Source organism: Epinephelus fuscoguttatus, linkage group LG11, assembly GCF_011397635.1.
Source record: "Epinephelus fuscoguttatus linkage group LG11, E.fuscoguttatus.final_Chr_v1".
Classification (NCBI taxonomy): Eukaryota; Metazoa; Chordata; class Actinopteri; order Perciformes; family Serranidae; genus Epinephelus; species Epinephelus fuscoguttatus.
The window spans coordinates 23,055,555-23,070,321 of record NC_064762.1 but is presented as its reverse complement, the minus strand read 5'-3'; the positions used below and the strand labels follow the sequence as shown (position 1 = coordinate 23,070,321).

The 14,767-nt window shown below is 44.3% G+C and overlaps 1 protein-coding gene across 2 annotated transcripts in view; it reads right to left on the bottom strand.

Annotated features, from left to right (window-relative positions):
- The window catches only part of si:dkey-174m14.3 (uncharacterized protein LOC563117 homolog), a 61,289-nt gene extending 46,802 nt beyond the window's left edge, over nucleotides 1-14,487 (bottom strand). Inside the window, exons 1-2 of one of the 2 annotated variants that reach the window (XM_049590887.1) lie at nucleotides 14,368-14,487; nucleotides 5,624-5,762 (exon numbers count right to left, since the gene is read on the bottom strand). The gene's annotated coding sequence lies outside the window, so the exon portion shown is untranslated. Of the gene's footprint in view, nucleotides 1-5,623; nucleotides 5,763-14,367 lie in introns of those variants that run through there. The other variant, XM_049590885.1, reaches the window with a different exon arrangement.
- Between the last annotated feature and the right edge of the window lie 280 nt (nucleotides 14,488-14,767).

Below are 14,767 nucleotides of genomic sequence, written 5' to 3'. Positions count from 1 at the left end.
GCTCCTGCTTTGCTCTGCCTCTCTGGGAGAGGACATAGGCCATGCTGCTCGTCCCGTCCATCAGCTTGAGTCCTGTCTGCATGGATGTGTTCCTTCTCTAATTGTTGCAGCTGGCGGATGATCCATGGTCCGGTGGACAGCCCCAAATTTAAAGAGTTCTACCCCAATCCTGTCTCGTTATTGTGCAAGCCTGACCTAGAAGAGATCCAATACATTCCACTCTAGGCTGAACAGATGGCCTCCTTTAGTGCCAGAATAACCCCCTGCTATGTCAGGCAAGGACATCCTTGACTTAAAATTTAATGCAGAGAATTGCAAAGACGTCCTGTTAGGTCAGCATAACAAAACTAACACAGATTTTTTAATATTTGCCCACAAACAGCATAATATCCCCCCGTCTTCATTCAGAGGCCAAAGTCAAAGACAGTGAAAATCACAGCTTCTCTGCCATTAATCTGCAGAAGCTCCAGGTTCTTGTTTAATGAGAGGGAATTTTAACACAATTGTAGCAAGTGCCTCTGCTAGTTGAGCAGAGCTTACTCCGAGGGTGCTGTTCTTAATTAGACCGTCTATTGATAGCAGAGCGGGCGAAGCTTTTTCCAGGTCAGTGGTCGTAGAAAAACATTGATCTGACAGAGCGTATGACACACAGACACACAGACTAATGGACGGGCTTGTCGAGTAATGGATTACGGTGATCTTGTCAATATCTCTCATTAACAAAACAGCGGTGCTCATGAAAGAACTCTAAGACATACTATATGTTTGAAACGGGCCTTTTATTGTGGAATAATGGCCTGCTCTCTCCCCATGCCTCAAGTTTTATGCAAAACTGTTTCCTGGCTCTTGCTGCATTCGTAATGGAAATATTAAATTATCTTTTTTACTCAAAATGTCAAACTAATCCTTTATGGAAATTAGATATTACAGATAAACTATGCAAGAATTGTAGGCTACTCTTTTGTTAACAGTATCGCCAGCAAAAGTGAAATTGAAAGCCAACCCCTGCTTTGTCTACCTGCTGATTTGCCTCGCTATATTTGTGTTTCTTTCAGCAGTGTCCACACATTTGAAGCTTCCTCTTCGTGGCGTGCCACTTATTGTCTGGCACCTGGTCGCTACCTTTTTAGAAAATCCTGGCCTCACCTGCAAGCTGTGCCCAGGAACATCACAAACTCAGCAAAATAAGAAGAAAACGAGAGTTACACTTCATGGTTATATGCTTCCACAAACAAGTTGCAGTTAGAGTTTACATCTATGTCTGTCCTGGCTCATATGGAGCCACGACAGTAGACAATGCTTCAAATGTTGCGACAAAGACGATGTCAAAGACGAAGTTCTGAAACATTGATTCTTCACACACATCTTCCTCCCAGCAGCACAGGCAATCTAAATGATCAACACAGTTTCAAGGCGGTCATTAATTCAGTATCTGACCAAATGTCTCCCCTTCTGTCCCTGAGTTATGACATTGAATAACGGCCAGAAAAGTGTTTTTACAAAATATTATGATGTCCCAGTGTAGCTGACCTTTGACCTTTTGGATATAAAATGTCATCACTTCGTCATTTTATCCTGTTAGACATTTGTGTTGCCTTTTTGTGAGGTCACACTGACCTTTAACCACCAAAATCTAATCAGTTCATCCCTGAGTGGATGTTTGCGGCAAATTTGAAGACATTACCTCAATGCATTCCTCAGATATTACATTCACAAGAATGGACAGACAACTTAAAAACATAATTCCTCAAGCCGCAGCTGTCACTGGTGCAGAGGCATAATAACAAAATACAGGCAGAGGGCAGAGTCTCTGCAGATAAATACACCGCCACACACTTCTAGTGGTTCATAAGTGATGACTGAGAGGTTTTACTTCTTACATTATTTTTTTAGAAAAATCCTGCATAGCATAACTTCAAATAAATGTTCTTATCAGTAGTTCCACAATCTGAAATCTCTTTCTATTTCACACATACAGTACATCTTATAGTTTTTTATGAGCATGACTTCTGTCAGTGAAACATATTGATAAGATCACTGTAATCCATTACTCAACAAGAGTCCTGAGATAATCACTTCCTGGCAACAGCTCCATACATTGGTATTGATCTCATTAATCTAACTCTTAATGAGAAAGTGAATAAGCCTGTTTCCTGCAACTATTTCTGTAAATTAAATACATTAAATGTGCTCATTTTCATTTGTTTTTTGACTATCAGTGCAGCTTTAAGATTTTCCATACACATATCAATATATCCTAATACAACGGTTTGTAAGATATCTTCAGAAAATGCACATACAACGGTTCATATGGTATCTAACAAATAAGTACCTCATCAATGCCATTGTCATGTTATGTACTTGAACTTAGATATTAAAAGTAAAGTTACTAAAGTTAGGTTTAAGCAAGGAATCATAATATTACAAAAAAAAAATATAATAACACATCAAACTTATTTAGCACTTTTCAGCATCCTCAAAGACGCCTTACATAAAGTAGGATTTAAAAAAACACAGACAGGTAACATGCTTAATTAAAAGTTGCATAGGTTAGGTTTAGGCAATTAAAGTTAGGTAGGCTTGGTTTAGGAAAAAGACACATGGTTATGACGTATCTTAAAATAACCTAAAGTTAACTTGGTTTCACACGAGACACAAACAACGGTCTCCTGAGGAAAAGTTGTGTGTTTATCTGATGCACTACCCAACCTGTCTCCTTTTGCAGACTTTCACTCCTTATACTACTTCCTTCTTTACTCCCGACAGCACATTGGTCACGGGATGGCAGCCTTTCCCAATTATGTGGGTTATATAAAAAATTCTGGTGCATTGACTTTCATAGGTATACATACGAACTGTGCATAAGAACAGCGCACACAGTCATGCACACACTTACTACCAGGTTTCACAGTTTGGGATGCTTCAGTTTCTTCTCCTCATTCTTAATTCAATCATCTCCTGATATGCATGCAATCTGTATCATGGAGGCAGCTCTCACATACCGAGGCATGTATTCATATGGGCATACTCTAGCTCTGATGTTCATCAATATTCAGGTGGTTACATAACTGCATCGATAACACCTCACTTAGTCTGTGCATGGGAGGAGTGACAGAGATCAGGATTGGCAAGTGAGTGGCAGCAGTTTGACAGAAATTAAATGCCACATACCAAACCAGGCCGGGTGGGGCCTCCTTAATGTAAGCTCCTATTCTAAAGCGTGAGTTAAAAATAAATGTCCGTATGAAATCTGAAGGCTCATTAGTCCTCTAGAATATGCAACAGGAGACACAAACAAACGCAGCATCCAGCATTTCAGCTCATGCTGTGTGTAACAATGTACAGTCTATTCCTCTGCAAAAAACAGCAGCAAAGATTTCTTAACCCGACTAATCTTTAATATTCCAAGCCATTATGATCTAATTTGATGTCTGAGCATAAGACCACAGAGGACACCTTCAACTTGTCTTACCTATACAGTCTTTCCCCCAAGTCTTCCACTTGGATCAGACAGGGATAATATACTGTACGGTGCATCTTGTCATGCAGGAGCCAGACTGTTTCGGTCCCCAGGGGTATCATTAGCGCCGCATCTGATATGTAGGGTTTAAGCCATGGCTGGGTGGCCTGTTGTGCGCATGCGTTCCTCCAGACTGGGGCCCCACACCCTGCCTGCTTCTACAGCCCAGCCGGCTTGCAGGACACCCAAGGGACCACCCTGTCTGGAACCAAGGAGGAGCACCAAGCCTTCAGGACCCAGACATACAGTATCTCTATATCATTTTCTCTCCGCTCCATCCCGTTTCCCCTCTTTCTTCAGGCCGTCTCCATTGTGTTGCCATTTCTCACCATTTTCAGACTTTCCAGACAGGCTCAGGCCTCTTCTATGATGAATGTCTTTAATAATCTCTTTTCAATCTCAGGAGGAGGAGAGGGGTGGGAGCCAATTTAGAACTATCGCCCTGACGGGAGAGACTGTCAGCCCATGGCTGCCCAGAGGTAATGGTGCTGAAATGGATTCCTGCTACAAGCGCAGAGGTGGAGATAATTGGTGATGCTTGCTTGCTCAGTGGTTGCACTGCGCTTTTCCTCGCTGGATAGTTGTGTCGTTGCCTGGCTGGGCTGAGCCTCTGCAGGGGCCACAGTTTTCTGCGTCCCTTACTAAGCCTGCAGAGCAGACTAAATGCCACAGCTGATCAGCTCCGGCCACGAGGAAGTATGGCTTTGTGCCACTCAGCTGTTACTATGGCAGTGTGTTTCATCTCTGCCCGGCCTGCCCTTCTCATCTCTCTCATCTGTACACATCACCTCATGCTGAACACTGGTGGGACAGGAGGTCAGTTTGATGCGTCTCAAAATGGCAAAAGCCACATTAACTCATGGCTGAATAACAGCGGGAAAACAAAACATATATCAAAGATGGCAGTGACAAAGAGCAGGCTGATCCCTTCCACACATGGCAGATAGATGTAAGAAGAAAAAGTGATTTTCTATTTCCACACTGCACCATTTAATGTTTTTACCCAACAGACTGATAAAATGTGTCAGTGAATTAATAGCTTGTCTGAGAGGAACGTGCTATCAGTAGAGCGACGCGGGAAAGCAGTGATTGATTTCAGATTGTTAGAAGCATTTTCAGAGAATCACTTAACCTGTTCCCATTTTTAGGTCTGCATATTGGATGTTCGCTTACTGACTGTGTCTTGTACCTTTGCAGAGCTTGTCAATAATGGCTAACAGGTGCACTTGTGAAAAGCCAAGATGAGGAAGCAGCGTGTCATCAGATGCAGCATCAGCAATCCATCTCATGCAGAGACACTTGTCAATGCCTCCGGACCTGTGGGGTCGCTTTCAGAGAGCCACACTGTGCAATCAAATGAGAATGGGCTAAATTGAATAAGGGCCAGCTCATTCTGGAGGTGTAGAGATAGGTTTCCTGGGATCCCTGCAGAACACACAGTAAGGTCTGCAATAACATCAGTCAGACAGCAATTACAGAAGCACATAATGCATACCACAAGGGCGATGAGCATCTGTTTCAAACAGGAAGCCTGTTAGCACAGACAAAACCAGTTTAATCTTTACAAAACATCAACCAGCAGCTTTCATCCAGCTCTGTGCTGGATGAAGGACTTCAGAGAAAGTCTACTGTGGATTTCCAGCACTGTAATCTGTAGCTTTACATCTTACGGGTTCAGAGTGGCTGTACCTTGCATGATATTTCTATAAGTACGTGCTGGGGAGGGGGACCATCTGACCTCAATACATGTCATTATCATACCACAGTTTTCTGTCAACAGAGCCTGTCATATCACCGTGTGTGCTCCACCAACTCAGTCGCACAGCAAATGGTGACTGTTGCATCGTGCAGCAGATTCACCAACTTGTTATCACAACGTCATGATGGAACAGATGAAGAAAGGAGCGCCACCAGCAGAAACCCCCAACTTCAACAAAAGAAGCTCAACAGAGGAAGACATCGTGGTAGAAGCTTCTCTGTGGTTTCTGGGAAGTGTAGTCCAAAAACTACAGACAATATAACCAAAAACTCATGGACTATCACTTTAAAGGATCAGTGGGTAGGATTTAGTGGCATTTAACAGCCTGATACCCATCCACTCACCTCTCATGTAAAGAGCCCACGGTGGCCTTCAGGTAACATGTAGGGCCCCCTCTGAAGCCACTGTTGGTTTGTCCCGTTTGGGCTGTTGTAGAAACATGGCTGTGCAGCATGGCTGGCTCCGTGGAAGAGGAACTGCTCCCTGTGTAGATATGAAGGATTCATTACAAGCTAACGAAAACTGTTTCAGGTGATAATACACAAATGGAAACATACTTATGAATAATAATAAACAGAAATAGATCCCCCTATATCCTACATAGTGGTCCTTTAAATTCTGATTAGTAACGTGCACTCAGTCACCAGTTTATTAGGTACACGTAGCTAAAAGTAATGCGGTCGAACACAACAGTCCTACAGGGCTAACGCTCAGCATGCTAATGTGCTCACACTGACCATGCTGATGGTGCGTTTACCATGTTCACCATCTAAGCTAGTTTGTTTGCATGCTAATGTTCCCCTGAGTAACACTAAACCAAGCGCCAACCACCAGAGTTGAAAAATGAAGCCAACGTAGAAGTGCCAGAAACTGCAGTTCCTCTAGTGGCCACTTGAGGCTGGCTCCAAAAGCGAGTCCGTCCCCACAGACACCAATATCTGAAATCATTTTGTCAGTCGAATCAAATTCAGCCGTTTCATACGAATCTTCAACAATTCGTTTTTTCTCATAAAAAGTTTTAACGTTTAAACGGAGCTCAGCAGGACATTCAGTGTAGCATTCATATAATATATATATAATATAATATATAATATAAAATATAATATATATATATATATATATATATACACACATATAATATAATAAACAAGCTAACTGAGCGAATGACAGATTGGAAATGTGCAACAACATTTTTGCTGACACTAGATATCAAACAAAAACCAGCAACTGTGTAACACTGTAAGCAATAAAAATGTTTACAGCCTACAATAGTTTTGGTCTCTGTAGCTAATTTCCCCCTTCATGACAACTGTATAGGGGATGAAATTTTATATAACTTGCTCATTTACATTTTGGCGGGTCACTTTGAGTGACAGGCTGTCTGCTGAGAGTCTCCTCGGCTTCTCAGTCAGATCCACCCCTCGCTCCTCCAAAGTGCCAGCCTATTACCCAAATATGATCACTCCTGGCTCCATAAAACCAAGATGGTGATGGCCGTAATGCCAAACTTGAGGCTTCACAACGGGATTCCATAAACCAGTGAGTGATGTCATAGTAGCTACGTTTCCACAGTCTATGCACTAGACACCAGCATCGCTGAGGCTGATGGAAAAAGTCATTAGTTTTTCAGGAACACTATTTAGTCATACACAAATGTATTGAACAAATCAAAATGCTGGCCAGATGATAAAAAAAACACCTCCACACATATTCCATGCCGCATATGTTTGATGAAGACAATGTTTCAATCCTCTTTTGACCTGTTCACTACTGCTCATTTGACTGGAGCTACTGTATATATATTTATCTCTTAATTATTTATTATTGTAGCATTGATGGTTCTTGCATTATTTGACTGTTTTAGTTTGTTTCCCTTTTAGACTTTTTCTGAATTGTACGTAGACAGTTTGCATATATGATTGCACTGGTCACTAACCTCATTGTTGCTTCTCTGATTGTGTCTACATTCTCTACAGACTGTCCTTTCACTACATTGTGTATGAGAGCTGCAAACCTTATTTTGTTGCACTCGTACAATGACAATAAGGCTATCTATCCTACTTGCATCTTCGTCAGGTCAAAAACATATGAAAAATACAAATCAAAATATATAAAAAAGCACGACATGATCAAAACGCTGTCTTTTTTAAACTAAGGTGTGCAGACTTTGTCTTTAACAACATATCCTCTGGACATCGTGTGTAATTGTAATTCACTAAAACCAAAATGTCATGGAGGTGCTAGAGGAAAAATCAGAGGAAGCTTCATCCTCCGAGGACCGTAAATGTCTGTACAAAATTTAATGACGGTTCATCCAATACTTGCTGAGATATAGCAGTCTGGATCAAGCCTGTACTCCATGTAAACATTACAAAACACTTCTGTACTTCCATGTGTAGAGCTACAGTGTATTAAATCAATAACAATTACCTCATTATGTTTGTTTCATAAATGTTCCGAAGATATTTGTTATGCAAGCATCAAGGCAAACACCAAGGTAACACTGGCCCAAATAAATTACTTTCAGAAAACATCTACCTACAAGTTTCTGGCCAGCAACCAAGAAAACATATTTAGAGCAAATTGCTTGTCAAGAAGATAAATGCAGCGGCAGAGTATGAGAGTACTGTTTCCACGCTTATTTTTCGGTAACTTTTCTTGTGGCGTTCTCACACGCGCGCGCACACGCACAGAGAGGGTGCCAATTATAGTAACTGTGTGATGAGGTTTCTCATACTGAGCCCCATGCTACCTTTGCCTCTAATCCTTTGTTATTAATTATATCTTCAACAAGCCTACACAGTTCTTGTGGTGTCAGCACTGAGTATCCATGGCAACAGCCGGTTGGTCCCGGCTCTCAGGGATGCGCACACACACACACACACACACACACACACACTGTGCTGCCTGACAAAACCGTGCCTCGCTGCAAAGATGCTCCACTGACAAGATGAATAACTCAACTGTGGAAAAATATAATAAAAATAAAATAAATCCTGCCCCCCCTGAGCATTGAGCTAAAGCCTCACAAGCTTCTCCTCCTCGCAGTCACTAGGCAGGAGACAATATTCACTGCCATTACCATAGTGACCAAAGCGGTGAAAATGCCTGTTGCTATGTTCAAACATAGATAAAGAAAGCAAGACAAACACTAAAAATCTGTCCCTACTGTATTCCAAGAAGGCAGTGGAAGACGTTTATCCAAATACTGACAAATTTAAGGTACTTACACTTCAGTAGGTATTTCCAGTTATCATTTTAAACTTTTAATCCACCACATTTCAGAGGGAAATATTGTACTTTTGACACCACTACATTCAAATATAATTACTTTAAAAAAAAATCAAAGGACCCCAGACAAACACTGATTTTTGTGAGAGGTCACAAGCCATAAATTTGGGAACCACTTGTTCAATTTTTAACATCACTGAAATCTATGCTCAGGCTCACCGTATGTTTTTTAAAGGAAAATCTACTAAATGCAGCATGAATGCAGTGCAGTAAAAAGTGCAATATTTCCCTCTGGTATGTAGTGGAGTAAAAGTATAAAATTGAAATACTCAAGTAAAGTACACCCGCCACATTTAAGAGGGAAATAGTGATGTCACTTTTGATAGCAGTACATTTCCGACAGCTACAGATACTTTAAACCTATCAAGGGACCCCAAGTAGACACTGCTTTTTTTGTAAGAGGTCACAAGCTATCAAGTTTAGGAAACCAACTCCACCTTTTTTTTTTTTTTTTTTTAAACATGATTTAAGGTGGATTTTTGGGGGGTTAGGCTTTAATTTAGGGATGAACTATATCTGGTGGACAGATTACCAGCTGATAATGAGAAATTTATAGTATTATTTATTAATCCAACAATAACATTATAGCTGATAGAAACGATAATGTGAAGCAAATTTGCTGTCATTGACTTAACTGGCACATCATCCACAACAGTAAACACAGAGAAGAAGAAGAAGAAGAAGAAGAAGAAGAAGAAGAAGAAGAGCAAGCATTGCACAATAGCTAGAGAGCCAAATATGTTGTCGCCAGTGTGGATGTTTTTCACAAATTTAGAGGAAGACAGCTCGATTCTGCGGGGGGTCTGATCCTTTTCTGTTTCTGCTATTACACTGGTTAAATGCAGCGCAGATGGACAATGCCTGGAGACGCTGCCTTCCAGAGGAACGGTCAGTTTAACGTTTGCCCAGCTCAAGAAAACACAGCAGCAGCAGCAGCAGCAGCAGCTAACATTCATCACAGAGCTGTTTAACAATCCCAACAAATCACAACGACACCAAAGCGGCTCGACTCACTCGTGAAACCTGTTTATAACAGTTAGCCCCGTCAGTATGTGCTGCGGACTGCGGGGTGTGCTATTTTCTCATGATAGACAGAGAAGCAGAGAGAGCAGATCAAGGAACAGCTGAGGGAATCAATACACTGTGTGCAGCTCTACAATAACAGCAGAGTTTACTCATTTTGAATGCTAAAAAAAAAAAAAAATCAAAATTTGGCAGGCTAGTGTTGATATTATGACAGGTCTTCACATATAAAATCAATGTATGGGAATCACAAAGCCTTTATGTTTGTATTGAGGGATGATCTTACTTCAATTACTTGTGTATAATACAATGACATGTCTGATTTGACAGATTATGTCAAAGCATCTAATTTGAAATCTTTGGCAAATCACATTTAAAGAGTCAGAAATGTTTTTTGTTTTTGTTGTGTTAACAATAGTGGACCCTTCATGATGGTTATGATCAAGGATACGTGTACCCGGCCCGGAGGGTTACCGGGGCCCCGCCCTGGAGCCAGGCCTGGGGTTGGGGTCTGTGGGCGAGCGCCTGGTGGTCGGGCCTTCGCCCATGGGGTCCGGCCGGGCCCAGCCCGAACCGGCTACATGGGTTCGTCCCCCTGCAGGCCCACCACCCGTAGAGGGATCCAGAAGGGTTCGGTGCAATGTGGATTGGGCAGCAGACCAAGGCGGGGGCCTTGGCGGTCCGATCCTCAGTTACAGAAGTTGGCTCTTGGGACATGGAATGTCACCTCTCTGGCGGGGAAGGAGCCGGAGCTTGTGGAAGAGGCTGAGCGTTACCGGCTAGATATAGTCGGCCTCACCTCGACACATAGTTCCGGCTCTGGAACCCTAGTCCTTGAGAGGGGTTGGACTCTCTCCTTCGCTGGAATTGCTCCGGGTGAGAGGCGGAGGGCCGGGGTGGGCTTTCTGATAGCCCCAGACTCTCTGCCTGTACGTTGGGGTTTACCCCAGTAGACGAAAGGGTTGCTTCCCTGCGCCTGGGAACGGGTCCTGACTGTTGTCTGTGCTTATGCACCGAACAACAGTTCAGAGTACCCACCCTTTTTGGAGTCCCTGGGACGGGTGCTGGACAGTGCCCCAACTGGGGACTCCATTGTTCTGCTGGGGGACTTCAACGCTCACGTGGGCAATGACAGCGGGACCTGGCGGGGCGTGATTGGGAGGAATGGCCTGCCCGATCTGAATCCGAGTGGTGTTCAGTTATTGGACTTCCGTGCGGGTCGCAGTTTGGCCATAACAAACACCATGTTCAAACATAAGGATGTCCATCGGTGCACGTGGCACCAGGACAGCCTAGGTCGCAGGTCAATGATCGACTTTGTAGTCGTATCATTTGACCTGCGGCCATATGTTCTGGACACTCGGGTGAAGAGAGGAGCAGAGCTGTCAACTGATCACCACCTGGTGGTGAGTTGGATCAGATGGTGGGGGAAGACGCCACGCAGACCTGGCAGGCCCAAACGAACAGTGAGGGTCTGCTGGGAACGCCTGGCGGAAGAACCTGTCCAGATGATCTTCAACTCCCACCTCCGGGAGAGCTTCGACCGCGTCCCGAGGGCGGAGGGGGACATTGAGTCCGAATGGGCCTTGTTCCGCTCTGCCATTGTTGAGGCGGCGGTTGCGAGCTGTGGCCGCAAGGCCGCTGGTGCCAATCGCGGCGGTAATCCCCGAACCCGCTGGTGGACACCAGAGGTGAGGGGAGCCGTCAGGCTGAAGAAGGAGGCCTACAGGGCATGGTTGGTCTGTGGGTCTCCGGAAGCAGCTGACGGGTACCGGCGGGCCAAGCGGAGCGCGGCGGCGGCAGTCGTGGAGGCAAAAACTCGGGCGTGGGAGGAGTTCGGTGAGGCCATGGAGGAAGACTATCGATCGGCTCCAAAGAGGTTCTGGCAAACCGTCCGGTGCCTCAGGGGGGGAAGGTGGCAACTTGCTCACACTGTTCACAGTGGGGGCGGGGAGCTGCTGACGTCAACTGGGGACATTGTCGGGCGGTGGAAGGAATACTTTGAGGAGCTCCTCAATCCCACCAACACGTATTCCAGGGGGCGGGTCGTCCAATTTCTGGGGCAGAAGTCGCCGAGGTGGTGAAACAACTCCGAGGCGGCGGAGCCCCGGGGATGGATGAGATTCGTCCCGGATATCTCAAGGCAGGGTGCTGGAGGGGGCATGGGAGTTCGCCCAACCAGTCCACATGTGTTTTGTGGATTTGGAGAAGGCTTACGACCGTGTCCCCAGGGGCATCCTGTGGGGGGTGCTCCGGGAGTATGGGGTGGGTGGCCCCTTGCTAAGGGCCATCCAGTCCCTGTACTGAAGGAGCATGAGTCTGGTTTGCGTGGCTGGCAGTAAGTCGGACCTGTTCCCGGTGAGGGATGGACTCCGCCAGGGCTGCCCTTTGTCGCCGGTTCTGTTCATAACTTTTATGGACAGAATTTCTAGGCGCAGCCGAGTGGTGGAGGGTGTCAGATTCGGTGATGGGAGAATCTCGTCCCTGCTTTTTGCGGATGACGTGGTCCTCCTAGCTCCATCGAACAGTGACCTCCAGCTCTCACTGGGGCGGTTCGCAGCCGAGTGTGAAGCGGCTGGGATGAGAATCAGCACCTCCAAGTCCGAGGCCATGGTCCTCAGCCGGAAAAGGTGGATTGCCCACTCCAGGTCAGGGGGGAGGTCCTTCCTCAGGTGGAGGAGTTTAAGTATCTCGGGATCTTGTTCACGAGTGAGGGTAGGATGGAGCGGGAGATTGACAGGCGGATTGGGGCGGCGTCAGCAGTGATGCGGGCGCTTAACCGGTCCGTTGTGGTGAAAAGGGAGCTTAGCCAGAAAGCGAAGCTCTCGATTTACCGGTCGATCTTCGTTCCAACCCTCACCTATGGTCACGAGCTCTGGGTAGTGACCAAAAGAATGAGATCGCGAATACAAGCAGCCGAAATGAGTTTCCTCCGCAGGGTGGCTGGGCTCAGCGTTAGGGATAGGGTGAGGAGCTCAGACATTAGGGAGGGACTCGGAGTAGAGCCGCTGCTCCTCCACATCGAGAGGAGCCAGTTGAGGTGGTTCGGGCATCTGGTAAGGATGCCTTCCGGACGCCTCCCTTGGGAGGTGTTTCGGGCATGTCCAACCGGGAGGAGACCTCGGGGCCGCCCCAGGACACGCTGGAGGGACTACATCACCCGGCTGGCCTGGGAATGCCTCGGGGTTCCCGCGGAAGAGCTGATGGAAGTGGCTGGGGAGAGGACTGTCTGGGCTTCCTTGCTGAGGCTGCTGCCCCCGTGACCCGGACCCAGATAAGCGGAGGACGACGAGTACGAGTACGAGTACGAGTACGAACAATAGTGGTTTCAGATTTGGTTAGGTCAGAGGTCATCCACTTATGCTACCTACAGGTTATGAACTTCTTTTTAAAATATGACAAAATTATCTGTAATTATCAGTTATTGGCATCACCTGTAAAAAAAATCATATCGTGCATTTCTACTTGAACTTATCATTATGAAATTAATGTCGGTCGTACACTGTAATTGCTATAGAATAATGACACCATCTGCGTTTAGACTGTTTCCGTCTAAATCGTGCTATCACAATGACATCAGGTATGATCTGATGGAGGATCGATTTACAGCACAAAGTAACCATGTGTCAACCATGGCACATCTAAAACAGGAAGAGGATGTGCTTTTCTTTCCCTGTTATCATGAGTTACCAAAGTACATCAATGTAAGTTCTCTGCAGTTACTATCCCATTAGCGGAAATGGTGGACATACGTAACGGTGGAAAAACTGAAGTAACTGTGGAAACTGTGGTAGCTGCTCTGCTCTGAGGAAAACATAAAGTGAGCTGGGTGTCTTTGCGACATCAGCGTCAGCAATAATACCGCTTAAAAACACCATAAAGCTATAGAAGTTTTTTTTTTTTAAGTTTCCTTGGGTAATGACAAGTTGGAAAGTATTGTCTGTTTCTACTTTAAATATTAGAGTATTTTAAAAGGGCATCACATGTGTTTAGTGTAAAATCTACTAAATGTTGCAGTAGATAGGTAAAACAGCAACAGTATGAGATTTTCATGGTATGATAACCGTCTCAGAAAAAAATCTCGGTTTCAGGGTATCAAGGTATTACCAAATTTATATTATTATCAGTCAGAATGACCTTTTAAGGAATGAAAACAGAGGGGTTATTTCTGGTTGAACAAATATTTTATTACTATAACTGAAACTTTGTCAATGGAAATTTGTGTAAAAAGTCTCCCATTTGAAAATAACTCAAATAAATGGGAGGTTCTCCATGTAGTTGCTTTATTTTATAGATAAGCAAATGTACATGGTATAATAACTGTCAACTTTTATATCATGGTATACCCTAAAACCGGTACATCACTGCAACCCTACAAACAATGTTAAAATTAGCTTCCCCTCAGCCAGCTAGCATACAACACTAAATGCTAAACGTTACACACTGTAATAATAATAATAATAATAATAATAATAATAATAATGCAATTATATGGTGTTAACACTGTCATTTTCTGCGCTGAGTGCTTTTACTTTTAGTGTTTTAAGTACATTTTGCCAATAAAACTTTCCATATTTACGTAAAAGGGAACTTATGGAGAAGAAATGTAGCTAATTGTGTGAAATAAAACTAGCCTTTCCTTGCTACAGAGTAACCAGCTCGAGACGCGATAAGTTGCCTCCAATGATGTCACTTGAGTCTGCGGCGGCTGGGACTGAAGACGACAAGTTTGAAAGTGAAACAAACATGGACGTGTCAAGATAAATGAGCTTACCTGACCTCTGTAGCCCGCTCCTCATCTCTGCCATAGACCGTTAAATTATATGGGGTAGAAGCTAGCCGCTACATTAGCTGCTACTAGCATAACACACCTGAATCGTAGAGCCAACTGTCAACGGTCGAGTTGCATTGTGGGTAATGTAGGCGGCCGGGTTTAATAAGGAATGTCTCCTGCATGGTCCCTTTTTAAACACTGTGTGAATCCAACAGTGTCAGAGTGCTGAAGTAAAATGTTCAGTGTAGACTTACATGTAATGAAATATTGCTGTAACCTTATATAATTTAAAGCTATTTTAGACCGAGAAGGATAAACCTCAGATATTATTAATACATCTGGAACCGCAGGATAGCTCATTAACTTCCAATTAGGCCTAATGTTAGTTCAGCGAAGGCAG